Consider the following 15892-nt stretch of genomic DNA (forward strand, 5'->3'; position numbering starts at 1 on the left):
AACCTTTTAAGTACTAGGGATTATTTCTTTATGTAGACTAACCTTTTGTTGAGTGCATAAGTTAATAGAGTCCTCCTACTACTGATAGATCATATTCATCAACAGTAAAATACCCCTGGAGGAATGAACACCCCAAATGGTGGCCCTCACTTCATTCACAATTTTGCATTCACCAGTAGCTGTAATGACTTTGTGAAAGTATAATGAGGGAATGATATTTTCACAGACTCAAAGTATTTCATCACGAGATATTTATTTATAACAAAGGGGAAAATAGTAACTTTGCAATGGACATACCTGTCAGATGTCACTTTACCCAGGTGATTCAAATTGATCTTACCAGTAAGAGATGCATCAACAGCATGTGGCACTGAAAAGGGCACAACATCACTTTATGGCATTCTTGCTGAAAATGTATAATCTGAGTGAAGGAATATCAGACAACCCCAAACTGAGAGACGTTCTATAAGATTGTAAGAGATTACGAAGTTAAGATGTCTAAATGCAATGTATGATTCTGGATTGGATCCTAGACCAAAGAGAGCACATTACTTGGATCATTGGAGAGATCTGGATAAAGTCTATGGATTAGCAAATAGTATTATATCAATGTTCATTTCCTAGTTTTGATCACTGTACTATTATAGAGTTTTGGTTCCACTATCGCTAAGTCCCTCTCCCCCATCCTTATGCCCATACCTCCTGATGATTACATCTACAAATTATAGGAAAAAACTACATACACACACAAACTAACTTAGAACTCAGAAAATTAACCAAAAACAGGCAGAGTGTGGAGGGGAGACAACACTTGAAGAAGTGACCCACTTGCTTACCTCAAAAGTGGGCCCCAGTAGCAGAGTATTATGGCATAGGTTTCTAAACCTCCAGTAGAAACTGCCATTTAAGTGTTCTTTTTGTCCAATTTTCACATCTATTTGGTCATGATTATAGTTTCTTGTTGTGTGACAATTTGAAGCCGGTGGACCCCAGAAGATCATATTCTAAATGCTAATCCATTCCTGTAGATATTAAATCTATTGTAGATGAGGCCATTTCATTAGATTCAGTTAAGGAACCATCCTTTTGAATCGATCTCTTTGGCAGTGCATGACCCAGAGTGGGTCTTAATCCTCTTGCTAGAGTTCCTTTGTAAACAGAGGAACAAAGAGTTACTGACGCAGAAAGAAGGCTACAGAAACAGAGAGAAGACTCCAAAAGTTGACAAATCCAGAAAATAGAAAAACCACAGACAGAGCAGCCTGAAGCTAAAAGCAATGAGGCCAGGAGGAAAGAGAAGAGAGAGCAAACCCTGCTGTGTGCCTAACAGCCCACAGATGAGCTCACGGAGAAAGTGAGCCTGGAAGAGAAGGCAGAGACAGCAGAGCTGTCTTTGTGCCTTGCCTCAGGGCAGGAGTCCAGGATCACCAGCAACTGACCTTCAGGAAGAGAGCTTTCCCTGATGCCTTGATCTGGACATTTTTCCCAGCCTCAGAACTGCAAACTTGTAAGTTAATAAATCCCACAGTAAAAGCACATTCATTTCTGGTATATTGCATTGGCAGCCTTTAGCAAACCAAAACATACCCATAATCTCATTTCCTCCTTTTTTTCTTTCAAGATATTGTGACAGTTTAAATTTTGTGAATCCCAGAAAATGATTATGTTCTCAAACTAATCCGATCTTGTGTGAATGGAGTCTTCTGGTTTTATTAAATTCAATTAAGGGGCCTTTGATAAGATTGCTTGATAAGATCGCTTTAGGGCTTTTGATTTGACTAAGTCAGTGAGGCAAGAGCCAGGTTGTGTTTCCATCCTCTTGCTAGGTCTAATATAAAAGGAGACACAGGGGGAGGCACACACAGAGAAAGGAAGCTGCCATTTTTACCCTGCCATGTGAGAGAGGCCTCGCCAGCCGCCCAAGCTTAAGCACAAAGCCCCAAAGAGGCTGGGCCCACAGAGCAACTCAAGGCTGAGCAGACAGCTATATGCCTGATTGCCCACAGCTGAGCTCTGGGAGATGGGAGATTCTGGTGGGGGTGTGGGGGGGTGGGAATGGCAGGGACCCCTGCAGAGATCAGTGGCCATCTTGCTTTACCACATGGCAGGATCCCAGGTTCACCAGTAGCTGACTTTGGTGACTGGACATTTCACAGCCTCAGATCTATAAGCTTTTACTCCAAATAAAATCCCCATTATAAAAACCAACCCATTTCTGGTACTTTACATTGGCAACCTTTTGGCAAACTAAAACAGATATTAATCAAAATTATTTTATATTCTTTGATAAATCTGATATTTGAATATTTGGAGGTCAGTTTGAATTTTCTCTAGGGTTTCTGCTACATCAGAAACATCTGCTTGGGTACTTTATGAATTTTGACTCTGAACTAATTTTCCATGGGATGTTATCAGTGAAAGTACTTTGAGGTCTCTTTTGAAGATGCATCTCAAAGAGTATTCATATATGCTTCGCTGGAGGTCGTAGAGACACTACCAATACAGGACCTCTTTAAAACAAATTCTCAGCTTTAAGGTTTTTAGACCCAACCAGTAGGTTGAATTGGCACTGTAAACCTATATGAAGGCCAATTTGTAACTGCATGTTCAAAGGGAGATTTATCTGTTCTCCCTACCCAGAACCAAGGCAGAATTTCCTTGCTGTCCCCTTCTGTGGAGCAGGGATTTTTCTGGTTTATCTTCCAATGAGAGTGCAGGTTTTAGAGATCACAGATCTTTGTGGGGGTCTCCTACTAGACTATGAGGCAATAGGCCAGAGGCTAAGCTGTCTTTAGGTCTCCATAACTGTATGACAGTCAAAGGAGTTTTTGGCAGATGTCGCCAATATTAAAAAACCTCAATCCAAGCTAATTTATTTTCTGGATTCCAATTTTCATTTTGCTTTTAGCCTCTGAGATTTCCTTAATTTCTTTCCAGCTCAGAGATGCCTTAAAATAGCTTTAATAAAATATTTTTAGTTGTTTACAAGAGGGTTATAAAAGCTGCTCTGCTACTAGAAAGAGATATATCTTAATCCACTGTTGATAGTGGATGCTACCTCCTGAATTTCCTATATTCAATTCATACATGGCCAGATCAGATGAACTGGGTCAGGTTTAAACAATTGGACTTTATTAACTTACAGTTTGAGGTTGAAAATATGTCCAAATCAAGGCATCATCAAGGTTATGCTTTCTTCCTGAAGACTGGCTACCAGCAATTCTTGGCTCCTCTGCCACATGGCAAGGCACATGGTCTCTCCCTTCTGTTCCGGATTGTATCATTTATAGCTTCTTGTTTCCAAGGCTTTCTGTGTGTGTGTGTTCATTCTGTTTATAAAAACCTTCAGTAATAGATTAAGTCCCATCCTGGGAGAGGTAGGTCACACCTTAACTGAAGTTGCCTAATCTAAAGATCCTATTTACAATGGGTTTACACCCATAGGAATGGATTAGATTTAAGAACGTGTTTTTCTGGGGTACATACCACTTCAAACCACCATGTGTGGTGTGTATATATATATATATATACACACACACACACACACCACATTTTATTTAACCGTTCCTTGGTTGGTAGACAGTTGGTTTGGCAATTTTGAATAATGCCATAAACATTGGTGTGCAAATATCTGTTCAATGAACACTTTTTGAATCTCTACTATGTGTCTGACAATATTTAGACATTGGATACACAGTCACAAACAAGATAGACAAAATCCCTTCTTTCCAGGAGCTCACAGTCTAGGTGGGCAAACAAATGAGAAAGGGGAAGCAGAAATACTTCTGGAGAGCTAAATGATGTGAAGTAAGCAAAGTGTGGTTACAGGATAGCCAGTAACTAGGTGGCCGGGGAGGCATTAGATAAGGAGTTTAGGAAGTGTTGTGCTGAGGGGTGACCTTAGAAATAAATGATGAGGAAGAGTTAACAATGCAATGGTCTAGGGGCAGGGGTTCTTATCCTTTTTTGTTCCACAGACCCCTTTGCCAGTCAGATGAAAACCACGAACCTCTTACTAAATCCACACTCTACTATGTATTACTTAGTAAATACATCACACCTGCACCAGTATGTCCCCACAAGAATAATCTTTTGAATTTCAATTCAAGCTCATGGACCCCTTGTTAAGAACCCCTGGTCCAGGGGAGGGGCTTTCCAGGTGGAAGGAATACTTGCCTTTGCATGTAAGGAAAGGAAGCAGGAAGCCCAAAGGCCTATAGCAGCATGAGCAAAGAGAACCAGGTAAGTGGACATCAGAAGAGGCCAGGGCCAGCCTGTGCAGGTCATAAAAAGAAGCTTGGCTTTCATTCTTTCAGGAAAGTGCCTTGATCTGTCTTAGGTTTTGAATGATTACTTTGGGAGCTTTGTGGCAAGAAGATGATAGGGGGGCAAGCATGGAAGCAATTGGGTTGGGTAGGAGGCTCTTTTAGAAGTCCAGGTGAGAGATAAGGATGGTTTAGACAAGGATAAAGCAACAGAGGTGGGAACTCATTCACAGACTAACCAAGTTGGAAAGAATCTCGGTCAGCCCTAGACCTAAACCTATCCACACAGCCCAGACAGTTTAATTCCAGACCCACTCTGGCCATTTACCTACTGTAAAAAAAATAAACTGAGGCCACTTAAACTTTTGTTAAAGTTTATTTGGGCAACAAAGGATTCATGAATTGGGAAGGCCCAAACTGAAAGTGGTAAGGAGCTCTACCAAGGGAGTAGAACAGGGAAGCTAACATAGGGCAAACGTGGAAGCAAAGGAGGAAATGCTCTGATCGACTGATACTAAGTTTCTATTTTCCATGGGGGGGAAGAGGTTCTTACCAAGTAGGGAGCAGATATAATTGATTAGAATTGTATCTCCATTGTGATAAACCATCTCTCCTGGAAGGAAACTGATTTATCACCAAGTGTTGCTCATCTGCAATTCTGTGGGGTGCATTCCATTGTTCCATTTCCTCAGAAAGCCCCTGTAGGTCAGTTGGTTTTGTCTTTGGAAAATCTTTCCTCAGAAAGATTTCTGGCAATGCCTTATCCAAGTGGCCATTTTTTTTTTCACTCAATACTACTTTCTCTCAAATTTCTCATTGTATGAGGTAATAAGTATAACAAACTACCCCCAAAACATAGTCACTTAGGACAAGAATCATTTATTCTCATTAACCCATTGGTTATCTGGGGGTTGGCTCAGGAAGGTTGGATTTTGCTGGTCTTATTGAGCATCCTTATGCATCTCTGGCCCAACTAGGGTGTTGGATAATCTCGGCTGAGCGTAAATGGAGAGGATTATATCTGCTACCCATGTCTCTCATCTTTCTCCTGGGATAAGCAGGCCAGCCTAGGAATGCCCTTCTTATGGGGATGGGAGAGGTCTAATAGTACAGGTCCGATCACGCAGGAGCTTTTTAAAAACCTCCTCTTGTATCATGTTTGCTAATATCCTATTGGTCAAAGACAGACTCAAAATGCTAAGCCTCTTTTTTGGAGACACTGGAATGTTGCATGTCAAAGGGCATGGATATAGGGAAAGGTAAAGATTGGCACAATCAATGCAATCTACTGCACTCAAATTCAAGTTCATGCCTTTGGCCATGAAAGTGATCAGTTAAATACAGTGGCTGTCTCAATGTAGCTGACCTCCCAACTCTTCTTTTATAAAGTTAGCTCAAAGCATGAGTATTATTAAGGCAGGGTTTTGAAACAGCTTTCACTGCACAGTAAAGCAGTTATTGGTGCTGCTGCAGCTGCTGCCTCCCAGTCCCCAAGGAATGGTTCCAATCATAGTAGCTCATTAATATTAAAGAACATGGTCACCAAGACAAGAAAGAAGGATATAGCATTCAATACTGAAAATAAGCAGATTTCCTAGAGAATGTTGCACTGCAGACAAATACAAACTAGTAAAGTTGATGGGGCCTCCTGAAACAACTCTACAACGTTACTAATTCAAGCAATGCTATTCACTTCCAATCCTGAACATTGATGAGCCACCAAGTCCATGAGACTTATGACACCTGCAGCTCATGTACCCACATAGCTGAGACTAACACTTTAGACTGCCGTTTCATCAATTTCCCAGTAGTGGAAAAGAGTCTCAGCCTTTTCATTGGTCAGATGCTCTCCGTAAGTGAATGAGCAGCCAACTCTGGAGGGGGGGGGGGGGTTAGACCAATAAAAAAAGGTTAGTTTGGACACTTCCTGAATATGTGGGATGCAGGGAAGAAAGGTGGTTTTCTCCTTTGGGGAAAGAGCTGTTCCAATTCTTTATTTGTTTTGATAAGAAAAATTATGAATAAAATAATGTGTAAAATGGGTGCTACATAAACAAATCTTCAGAGCAGCACTGAGCTCACAAGTGTGAGGTACAGTGATCAGCCAAATGGCACACAGATTCCCTGTAGGGATAAACATATTAGATGAAGAGTCCTTGCAACTGTGCCCTTTGTGTGCATTTGTAAGTGTGTTTATGTATATATTTGGCAATCGTATACATAAACACACTTTATTTATTCATTTGTCCTACAGAATACATTATGCTATTGCTAAAGTAAGAAAGAAAGAGAGAGAGAGAGAGAGAGAGAGAGAGAGAGAGAGAGAGAGAGAGAGAGAGAGAGAGAGAGAGAGAGAGAGAGAGAGAGAGAGAAAGAAAGAAAGAAAGAAAGAAAGAAAGAAAGAAAGAAAATGAGAGAGAGAGAGGAAAGGATGGGGGAGGGAGGGAAGAAGATCCCGTTCTGGACTCAGGAGTGAAGAAGAAAAATGTATGACAAGTAATTATGATGCTAAGTATTACCCTTTGTGGATCCATGTTTGTTTGTCTATGTGTGACTCCGTTCATCTGAGCAAGCTCCTGCCCTATAAATAGACTTGCACAGTCTTCATGGTTCTAAAATTACCCCTCCAATCCAATCCATAAACATCAGTGGGTCTTCCAGTGATCATGAATGGAACAAGATAGAGTTCTGAAAGGAGATGCTAAGTTGGGGAAGATTCTCCAGGCTTCTCTATCCACCTTGCCTTCTTGAGAAGACCAGAACCATAGATGGTGAGGCAGACAAAGACATTGGGAAACAGGTAAAAAGTTGAATGAATAAACGACCTTCACTTTTCCCCAGCAAAAAGGTTCCCTAAATTAGTCCAGCCACAAAGAAGCATATGGAAAGGTCAATTCCTAGAGTGGAGACTCTCCAAGGAGTCATATGTAGCCCTTGACCAAATAGAGTTCTGAGCAAAGGTGTAGCAGTTTAATATTATTGATGAATTCCAAAAAGAAATATTGGATTATGCTTGTAATCTAACCTGTACCTAGGTATGATTGAGTTATGATTAGGGCAGAGGTGAGGGTTTCTGATGTTGAAGTTTTGACATTATAGTTTGATGCTGAAGGCTTAATCTGGGAGCTCTGGGAAGTTAGCTCACAGAGGAAAGAGAAGCCAACCCCAAAAAGAAAGGAAACTTGAACCCAGAGAAAAGCAAGCCCCAGGAACATAGGAACCCAGGAAGCCTGAACCCTTGCAGACGTCAGCAGCCATCTTGCTCCAAATAGGCTTTGGTGAGGGAAGTAACTTATGCTTTAAGGCCTGGCATCTGTAAGCTCCTACCCCAAATACCCTTTATAAAAACCAACCAATTTCTGGTATTTTGCGTCAGCACCCTTTTGACTGACTAATACAAAATGTTTCTACTTTTCCAGGGTTGTTTGCTCACCAATTCAGAGTAGTGCCATAAATAAGCACTCAAAAATCATTTGGAAGGAGCAGATATAGCTCAAGGGGTGAGCAGTGCTTCCCATGTATGAGGTCCTGGCTTTGTTCCCTGCTACCTCTTAAAAACAAACAAACAAACAAGAAAACCAACTCTCTCTGGGGAGCAGATGTAGCTTAGTGGTTGAACCCATGCTTCCCTGGGTTCAGTCCCCAGTACCTCCTAAAACAGTTTTTTAAAAAAATCATTTGGCTCCATCTCACATACCTTCTGACTCTTCAAAGCCTTGGATTTCTTATTCATAAGAGAGCACATGTGCTAAAGTGTTCCCATGGTTCACTGGGCTAATAGGGATTTTAAATTTGACTCAGGTCACACATCCATCTATGAAAAATTTTGCTTTACAAGCATATGGAATAGAGTAGCTGAGGGCTTGTAAACAAAGGCTAACTTGATGTTTTTTGAATGTCCTTTTTCTGTCAACAGAATTCTGAGTCATTTGAGAACAAAGCAATTGCCCTTACAAAACATATATGTTATATGTCCCTATTAAAATTTATTTCATTTATTCATAAAATAAATAATTGATTTATTTTTAAAATTAATTAAATAATTTATTTAACAAATTGGGGTTGGTCCTGGCACTCTGTTATATAAGGAATTGTAATAAATTCTGACAAATACTAAATTTGAAACATATACAGTGAGGTTGGGTATGGAACCATGTCCTCCACAGAAGACCTGTTCAAGTCTTAACCCCAAGTTCTGTGGGCACGAATCCATTTGTAAATAGGACCTTTGAAGATAGCATTATTAGTTAAGGTATAGACCCATTTGTGAACAGGATCTTTGAAAATCCTACTTAGACGAGGTCAAATTGAATCAGGGTGGGCCTAGTCCATATGACTAGAGTCCTTACAAGGAGAGGAAATCTAGGCAGAGATACAGACAACTAAGCAGGAGAAGAAGAAGCTAGAGGTCGGGGGAAGCCAGAGAATGAGGCAGATAGCCATGTGATGGAGGCAGAGATGCAAGCCAAAGAACTGCAAGGATTGCAGCAGGCTAGTACCAAAATGCTACAGGCTCTGGGAGAAGCATGCCTTGGTTTTGGACTTCTGGTCTCTAAACCCATGAGATAATAAATTCTTGTCGTTTAAGCCAATCCATTGTGTGGTATTTGTCCTAACAGCCCTGCCATACTAAGACATATGGTTATTTGGGTAGCCCAAAGGAAGAAGATTGATGTATTAGTTAGTTTTGAAGAGGCAATGTACTAGTTGTCTTGAAAGTTGAGCAGGAGTTTGACAGACAAGAAGGAAAAATAAAATCCAAAGAGAGAGAACTGAATTGTTTAAGAGCTTAGAAGCATGAAACAATGAACTGCTGGTAGTTTGTTGTAGCAGTATAGCAGTAGTTTAATGCAGTGGTTGTGGTAGCTTGTTCCCAAAATGGTCACCCCCAATTACCTCCCTCCCTGTATGCACATGCCGTTCTCCTATTATTAGGTAGAGTCTCTTTGTAGCAGTTTGATATAGTTACGAATTCCAAAAATAGATATTGGATTATGTTTGTAAACTGGTCTGTACCTGGGCATGATTAAATTATGATGAGGGCTTTGATTGGGCCATGTTAGTAGGGCATGGAGTCACCGCCCCTTGGTTGATGGGGACTCACAGGAAAAAAAGCATGACAAAGGACAGAGTTGGAGCTTTTTGATGCTGGGGATTTTGATGTTGGAGTTTGATGCTAGAGTCTTGAGCTGGAGCCCCAGGAAGTAAGCACACAGAGGAAAGAGAAGCAAGCCCTGGGAAGAGAGGAACCCTGAGCCCAGAGAGAAGCAAGACATGGGAAGAGAAGAACCCAGGAAACCTGAACCCTGGCAGATGTCAGCAGCCATCTTGCTACAATACATGGCAATAGACTTTGGTGAGGGAAATAACTTATGCTTTATGGCCTGGTATCGGTAAGCTTCTTCCCCAAATAAATACCCTTTATGAAAGCCAACAGACTTCTGGTATTTTGCATCAGCACCCCATCAGCTGACTAATACACTCTTCTTCCCCTCTCTTGAATCTGGGTTGAACGTAATGACTTGCTTGATCTATTAAAGGAGACAGAAGTGATATTCTGAGTCTTCTGAAGCTACATCATAATCTTGTAGCTTCTGCCTGAGTCTCTTGGAACACTCAAACATAGAAGTCAGCCACAACTCTTCCTATTTATCTAAAATAGTACCTGCACTGAGTAGGCCCTCAATAATATTTGTTGAAGCAACATTTGCTGCAAAGACTGGAGGAGTAGGGAAGTAAAACAGGAGGTTTATCCCAGCTTGAGGTTTTTGGAAGGCATTAGCCTTAAGGAGTGAGCAGCTCATGAGGGAGAATTTTAAATGATTGATGCCTGGGTCCAGGCTGGGTAGGGTAAGAAGCAAGGCCTCCAGGGGATCAGTAAGCTAGAATAAAGTAGAAGGGAAATGGTAGTCTCAATACAAGCAAAGACAAGGTGGAGAAGGAGAAAGAGACAGAGCTCAAAGGAGAGGAGGATGTGGTCATGAAGCTGGAATCTTGGATTGCAGGAGAATGTTCTTCAAGGTCCAACATAAAAAACAATAGAATGTGGGCTCTGGAAACTTCCTCAAAACTACTAAGTCTGTCTTTCTCTGTCCTCATTTCTCCATCTCTGTAATTTCTCTTCCCTTTTCTCCTTCTATTTCTTTTTTTGTTGTTGTTGGAGAAAAGGGGGGTTGCTCACTAGGACACAGAGACTGATGGTAGGCAGCAAGTTTATTGGGAAGCTCTCCCAGTGGAGGGGGTCTGAAGATAGACTTCAGCCGCCCTGTCCCACCAGCATGGTGAGGGTCTGAAGAGAAACTTCAGCCCACTTCTGGAAAGGGGGGATTTGAAAATTTTTTTTAAAGATTTATTTATTTATTTATCTCCCCTTCCCCCCCACCCCACCCTGGTTGTCTGTTCTCTGTATCTATTTGCTGTGTCTTCTTCTTTGTCCACTTCTGTTGTTGTCAGCAGCATGGGAATCTGTTTCTTTTTGTTGTGTCATCTTGTTGTGTCAGCTCTCCATGTGGGTGGCGTCATTCTTAGGCAGGCTGCACTTTCTTTCACGTTGGGCGGCTCTCCTTATGGGGCATACTCCTTGTGCGTGGAGCTCCCCTACATGGGGGACACCCCTGCGTGGCACAGCACTGGCATCAACACTGTGCATGGGCCAGCTCCACATGGGTCAGAAATGATAGTCGGTGGGAGAGGGTTGAGGGTCCAGTGAGGTGCAGGGGCCAATAGTGCCCTAGAGTTGAAAATTTTCACTTGCATGGCTACAGTTGTAGTGGGTTAGGGAGTTATGTTTTTTTGGAATGCTGGAGGAGCAGGTGGTGCTTTGAACTGCAGGGAGTAAAGATCTTTCTCTCACTTTACTACCATTTTTTTGCTCAACCTTTGGAGAAGTGCCGTGCTTTCAGACACATAAGCTATAGGAGGGTGGGGGATTGTCTTTCCTAAATGCATGTCAGGGGAACTGAGTCATAGCTTGTTAATCATTGCAAGCCTAGTAAGAGGGAACCTCTAACATTTGTTAACTTTATTATTGTGAAATAAATGAGATATACAAAAGTACACAATGCATAGCTGCGCAGCTTAATGAATGATCTCAAATCAAAAACCCATGTAATCAATATCCAGATCAAAAAATAGATCATAACCAGCACCCCAGAAGCCTCCTCATGGCCCCTCCCAATCCTCCACCTCTTTTATCCCCAAAGGTAACCATTCTGATGTCTAATATGTTCCTTGTTTCTTTCTCAGTTCTCTTTCTTTTTCAGTTTCTCTGTAGGTCTTATTGTCTCCTCTGTCCTACTTTCTCTAGACTCCTTGAACTCCTTATCAGACTCTCCATCTTTTACTTCCTCCACCGTCCACTCTTAATTGGTCATCATATGGGATGGAAAGTTTATGTTTAATACCTGAAGAATAAAATTTGATGTATCTGTTCTTAAAATTTAAAACCCAATGAGTTAAACATATTCTATCTCCATTTCTAGAAGATAAAAAAGCCTAAAGTTGTTTTTTGTATACTTCTCTGTTTATCTTCTCTCTCTTTTTTTTTAGAATCTGTGCTCCAGATTTCAGAAAATGTTTCTGTACTTCTGGTCTACCCAGACCCTCTGTTCATCACGTGATTGTATTCACTCAGATTAGGTCTGGTCTCCAGCACTGGCCAGAACTCTCCCTCCCTTCATCAGTTGGGCCTGTCATATGTGACAGAAAGCCTGAAAACCTTCTAATTAGTTCCATGGCTTTTCATGCGCAAGGATAAGCAACTAATGATTTAGTTATCTTTTGCAAGTTATCAAGTTTAAAGGTTCAAGTATTTGATCTTGAAGGAAACTCAAGCAAATAAGCTGTGGTTTCCTCAAGATCCCTTAGCCAATTAAAGGAAAAGTCAGCCTAATGCTCCTTCCTCCTCAGCCTTAACTCTGGACATAAGAGAGCTCCTCCTTACTGGTCTCCCTGTTTCCACTGCCCACAATCTGTTCTCAACACCACAGTCAGAGTGACCTTTTTATACATAAGCCTAGTCATGTCATTCACCAAATAGTTAAGGAATTTGCCCTCCAAAGAGAGGTCTGGCCTTTGTCTGAGCTCCTGGGAGATAACAGCTAAATCCTTGGAATTTCCCAAGTGATAGGCCTGTCTTTGTTATTCATGGGTGGGCCACAGACCACACTGGATAGTTTATGCTAATAAAATGACTCAGTGTGGGGGCAGCCACACCCATAGAATTAGGATCAGTGTTGGCCATGCCAGAAAGACCAACCATGTGATAAGAGGAAAGCCACATAATACCAGTCTGACCTCAAGGGAGGACAGTCTTGGAGATTGAGTTCAATATGCCTACCTAATGAAACCCCAATAAAAACATGGGACACCAAGACTCCAATGAGCTTCCCTGGGTGGGAGTGCATATGGATGTGCCAGGAGAATGACTCCATGGTGAGAGGACAGCGGAAACTTCACTGGTGAGAACTTCCCAGTCCTTGCCCTATGCAGCTCTTCTTTTTTGTATCCTTTTTGCTGCTTTATAAAGCTGTAATTATAATTAGAACAATTTTGTGAGCTCTGTGAGGGGTTCTAATGAATGATCAAAACCGAATTTTTAGCCAGCTGGTCAGAAGGGAGGGTAGAAGGTGGGCCTGGAAATCCCCAAAGTTGTGGCTGTTGTCTGAAGTGAGGGTAGTCTTTTGGAGAACTGTGTCCTTAACCTGTAAAGTTTACACTAATTCTGGGTAGCTAATGTCAGAATTGCAGAATTGCAACCCCCTACTCAAAATCCTGCTGTGGATTCACCTATTACTGGAAATGAAATCCAAAACCTTTACCATTTCCGTCAAGGCCCAACGTGATCTAACCCTGCCTTACTCTTGCTTCTCATCTTCACCACTGTCCCCTCACTCATCCCATCCAGGCCACAGTGGACCTTCTGCTGACGTATACCTAAACACATGCCAAGAGACTCTGGCCTCAGGGCTACTATACTTGCTATCTTAAGAAGTGTTCAGTTAAGAAAAAAACTGTTGACTGAGAAATAACACACTGAGCTGCGAGGCAACAAAAGCATTTGTATGGGATCTTGGAATTGCAATTTGGAGAGCACAGATTTCGGTAGCCACCCAGATTGTTGTGTCCCCTCTTGGGGCTTCCAAGAAAGGGTTTTTAAAGAAAAAGAAGATTGTGTAAATTGTTTGTAAAAAACTACAACTGGTGGATATTTGCAGTGTTTCAAAAGTCCTTTCAAGCTCAATAGTTTACTAATTTCTTTACCTGGTGATTTCATAGGTTACCAGATGTCCCCAGGGTTTTGAGAAACACTATTGCTTGTGAGTTTGCATACTTTGGCAGACTGTTATATCTTGGCTGAGCTGTGCATAGGAGTAACTTCCTGAATGGTCTCCTGACTCATTTTTAATCTCTTAGCCATAGTAACTCTATTTTGTTTTATTTCTTTTCACAAAGCTTGATTTTAAAATCCCATGTATCAACTGCAGCCGGAGCTGAAGCTTGGGTGGGCGTCTAGTTTGGATCTAGGTTGGAGTTGGAAACATGGAGATACGGAAGGAAACGCCGCCTCCCTGGTACCTGGTGCAACCTGTGACTGGAACCTTCCCCCTAATACACCCACCTATATGGGGCGGCAGCTGTCTGCACAGTCCTGGGCCAATGGGGCGCTCCTGCTCAGGGCCTCAAGCTTGAGTGGCCTCTGCCGGACTGGTTCTCTCTGATTTTTCAAGGACCCTTGTGTCACCCCAAAAAAGCCTCTGCCCTGCCAGAATTCAGATGGAGGCCAGAGTGGCTGTTTTCACTTGGGTTGGGGACAGAGGTATCCTAGTGGCTTCAGATTCCAGTACTGTTGAATTGTGGGAGCTGGATGAGAATGAGACGCTCATTGTCAGCAACTTTGGCAAGTGTGAGCGCGATGACATTGTGTCTATGGTCAGTGTCCCGAGCTCTGGCACACAAGCTGTCAGTGGCAGCAAAGACTTCTGCATGAAGATTTGGGACCTGGCTCAACAGACGGTTCTGAACTTACACCGAGCTCACTCTGGGCAGGTTACCTGTGTTGCTGCCTCTCCCCACAAGGACTCTGTGCTTCTTTCATGCAGCGAGGATAATAGAATTTTACTCTGGATACCTGTCGTCCCAAGCCAGCATCACAGATGGGCTGCACTGCCTCTGGCTTCCTTCCTACCTCACGGGCTTGGCATCCTCAGCAAAGTGAAGCCTTTGTCTTTAGTGGTGAGAATGGGACTGTCTCCCTTGTGGACACCAAAAGTGCAAGCCGTGTCCTCAGCCTAGCTGTGCACTCCCAGTGTGTCACAGGGCTAGTGTTCTCCCCACCCAGTGTTTCCTTCTTGGCCTGTCAATGGACTGCTCACTTGCTGTGCTGGACTCTGGCCTTTCTGAGGCATTTAGAAGCCAAGCCCACAAAGACTTTGTGAGACACGGTACTTGGTCCCCACTCAATCACTCCTTCCTTACCTTGGTGGGCTGGGACCATCAGGTCATCCACCATATTGTGCCCACAGAGCCTGTCCCAGTCCCTGGACTTAAGAAAATTGCCGAGTAGATTGAACTTAGGACAAAAACAAATCCCCTGTGAGTACCCACATCCTCTGTCCTCCCCCTTCATTTTGTGAGACACGATAGGAGCCTTATATGGTATATTGATAGACCAGATCTACGCAGTTAACAAGCATTGTCTGTGAGTCTGGGGACGGCTGGATTCTTGGATCCTATAGTCATAGGGAGAAAAAACTTTCTTGAAAATGGATATGAATGTGTGTGTCTGAATGTGTGTGTAGGTAGAGGTTTTGGTAGTGGTGAGGATTTTTTTAAAAAAATCCTTTTCCCACGTAGCTTGGCCTGAAATAATGACCATGTCTGGTAAGGTCGGGGATGTGGGCATTCCTGGATTCTTGGAGACAGCTCTTACACTACTCATAGTGACAGGAGCTCCTTTGTTTATTTACTTTTTTATAGAGCTTGATTCCCTTGTGTCATGGGAAATACTCCATTCATGAAAAGCCAGCCCAGCTCACTTTGAGGTAGAGCTCACCACAGTTTGCACGTGTCTTTGCTGTTAAACTGAATTAGAAATCCATTTTCAGCCTGAACAAAATGAGTCTGGTTGGTGCCTTTGTAATACCTGCCCCCCTTCCCTCCCCAATGGAGTTGTGTATATGAGAGATGAGTGGGGTTCCTTGTCATAGGTTAGATGCTGTAGAAAAAAGTTCGGAGATGATGGAGAGCTCAAGGGCATTCCAGTTCAGTTTGAAAACTGATAGAGACCAATGCAGAGACATCTCTTCCCTCTTTATCACATAAAACAGGCTGGGTCCAGACCTCTCACACCTCTGGGCTCCTTTTCTCTAGATGGAGGAAGTCTGAATGCTGTATTTTAAATTCCGGCAGCAGGGAAAGAACCAGAAATAATGGCTGTGAAATTAAAAGTTGAGGCTTTTGTTAGCCTTCCTTTTTGGGGGGGAAAAAAATCCCATGAATCACATAATTATTTAGTACAGGTGGCAACTGGGGGAAACCCAAGTGTGCAGCAATAGGACAATACAACGGGATATTAGGAAGCCTTTAAAGTTATAATTTTAAGGAATTTCAAAGATGAAAAAATATAG

General features: G+C 42.4%; 1 pseudogene; it reads left to right on the forward strand.

The window, feature by feature from the left end:
• The first annotated feature begins 13805 nt into the window (after positions 1-13805).
• Positions 13806-14829, forward strand: LOC101426280 (methylosome protein WDR77 pseudogene; annotated as a pseudogene).
• Positions 14830-15892: the final 1063 nt, after the last annotated feature.

The sequence above is a fragment of the Dasypus novemcinctus genome, chromosome 23, assembly GCF_030445035.2.
Source record: "Dasypus novemcinctus isolate mDasNov1 chromosome 23, mDasNov1.1.hap2, whole genome shotgun sequence".
Classification (NCBI taxonomy): domain Eukaryota; kingdom Metazoa; phylum Chordata; class Mammalia; order Cingulata; family Dasypodidae; genus Dasypus; species Dasypus novemcinctus.